This window comes from Lissotriton vulgaris, unplaced genomic scaffold, assembly GCF_964263255.1.
Source record: "Lissotriton vulgaris unplaced genomic scaffold, aLisVul1.2 SCAFFOLD_301, whole genome shotgun sequence".
In the NCBI taxonomy this organism is placed as follows: Eukaryota; Metazoa; Chordata; class Amphibia; order Caudata; family Salamandridae; genus Lissotriton; species Lissotriton vulgaris.
Window position 1 is genome coordinate 295,001 of NW_028244321.1, and position 2,500 is coordinate 297,500.

At 41.5% G+C, this 2,500-nt stretch overlaps 1 non-coding gene across 1 annotated transcript; it reads left to right on the top strand.

Annotated features, from left to right (window-relative positions):
- Nucleotides 1-817: 817 nt before the first annotated feature.
- Nucleotides 818-899, top strand: TRNAS-AGA (transfer RNA serine (anticodon AGA)). Its single transcript has one exon. It is a non-coding gene; the product is annotated as a tRNA-Ser (tRNA).
- The last annotated feature ends 1,601 nt before the right edge of the window (nucleotides 900-2,500 follow it).

Below are 2,500 nucleotides of genomic sequence, written 5' to 3' on the forward strand. Positions count from 1 at the left end.
TATGTAATAAAATTGGAGTTTAAGGCTTGGCAAGTAGTTTTAAATGCCAAGTCGAAGTGGCAGTACACTGCAGCACAGGCACTGCAGTAGCAGGCTTGAGACAGGTTTGAAATGCTATTTCTTTGGGCGGCACAATCAGTCCCTGGGTATATGGTATACCACTTTACAAGGGGCTTTCAAGTAAATTAAATCTGTCAGTCAGGTATACTCCAATTATACACATGATTAGGGAAGAAGCACATGCACTTCAGCACTGATTAGTAGCGATAAAGTGATCAGAGTCCTAAGGCCAACAAAAAGATACAGCAAAATGCGGAGGTGAAAAGCAATAAGGTGGGGTTGGGACCACCTTAAGAATGCAAGGTCTAACAAAAACGAACTAAGGATAACATGAGTAAAACATCAGGTTTCTCTACAGCATTTGGTGAGACAAGTGGGCCTTCTTTTATCTTCCATAAATGCAATCCTTCCCGGACCCCTTTATTATATAGCTCTTCAAGGAAAAAATATAAAGCACTTACAAAGGAGCCTCAAATACTCAAAGATGGTAGACTTCTTTAATATGGGACATATACTAAAAGCAGCACGAAAACAGAGTGCAATAGGGTCCAAAAAACTTAAGTGACCCATGAGAGTATGCATGCAAGCCTATGGTATTCCAAACTAGAGATATACGAATGCAATTTTTGTTTTTAGGAGAGAATGTGCCTGCTGAAAAAAACCTTATTTTTAAAAAGTGCATTGCAGAATATCAGGAATTTGCTGTGGGACACCTTGAAAACTTGCATACAGATTATGTGCACACATCTTGCAGTCAGTTGTTGTGGCCGAGTGGTTAAGGCGATGGACTAGAAATCCATTGGGGTCTCCCCGCGCAGGTTCGAATCCTGCCGACAACGAGAATCTTTTTAACATCGGCTACAATTTCAGAAGTTAACCTTTAGTATTTCTTCCATGTCAGTTTTATAAATAGGTGGCTTATTTTGGTGTCACTATTGCCATATCACATATTTATTATCGCTCCCCCTTTCATATCTTTGCTATAACTCTCGTCCTTCATTAGCGCTGGTGCAAACGCTTCAAATTATTATACCCTGGCTCTCTCGGTCATACCTGTGCATGCACTTGAAACTTACTTTACCAATAAAAGAAGCAAATAGAGAAATAAAATAAAAGTGCTAGCTGGATTAGGCAAACACACTTCATAAAACTGCATTTTCTTTTCTATTCTCCCCCGTGTTACAAGCTTAACTGCTCCCTGTGTCATTTCTCTTAACCTGCTGTTCCTGGAAGAGAATTTCATCTACAAGCTCTTTCTGTGTTTTTTCCTAGTCTTTTCTTTCCCTTTTCTTAGATTTGTAACTGTTCCTTTGGGGGCTCTATTTAGGCGCCATTAATCTCATTTGAGCTCCTTGTACCTGCTGCTGTTTTCTCCACACCTCATACTGTCTTTTCCCTCTTTCTCTCTTTCTCTGCGGTTGGTGGCTACTTTCCAAAGCGTCTGATGCCCCAATGTTCCTTCGTCTTGTTGTCAGACGTGAATTTGAAAAGCAACAAAATTAACAAGCCTTTACCACTCACACATGGCAGAAGTTTATACTTTAATTCAATGAGCTAAGAAAAGTGTGTTGTGGGGCCCCTACGAGCCATGGTGCTTGCTTCATCATAATTAGGCATGCAGTCATTAGCCACAGCTCTGATTATGGGTCACTGAGGTCAGTTTCAATAATTCCTCAAAAACCTAACCATGCAGTCCCCCCTAACTGTGTAGTTATCTTGCTTTACTGCTGTTTGTGTGATTAGCTGGGAGGAGCTCACGGCAGCATCCTCCCAATAAAAGTGTAGATGGACCGTTCCTTAACTCTTTCTTGCTTCACATACAGATGGCTTGAGGAGGTACAGGGGAGATGCAGGTCTAATAAACAGAATAGAATATCTGCGCCAGGTGTGTTTCTCTGCATTGGTGTCCCATCACAGGCCCACCAGTGTATGTGTGATCTTTGACTCCTGCCAGTTCACAAGCAGGCGGCCAGGAAACGGTTTCAGCCTATCAACCACTGAGGAGATAAAGCCTTTGTATAAGGAATGAGGAAGCAATGAACACATTCAGCCTATCACAGGAGTAGCCCTGAGTGTTCCGAATTATAATTTCTTCATGTCACTGTACGTTATTGAGCCCAAGTAGCTCGCCGTGATCGTATAGTGGTTAGAACTCTGCGTTGTGGCCGCAGTAACCTCGGTTCGAATCTGAGTCACGGCATTGTGGTTGGCAATGTCACGGCAGTTGGGAATTTCCTTTACAGAATTCCCAAATGTACCAGTTGTTTTTGTAAAATGTCTATTAAAAACAGATCCTTTTCAATATTTAAACGATCTAACAACAAATTATTTAAACACACATGATTATAAGATGTAGGTATACTGTACTTACTGACATAAATTATCGTTCTTGAACATATTTGCGGTAAGGGGAGCGGAGCTCTCCCCCAGGCCAATCAGA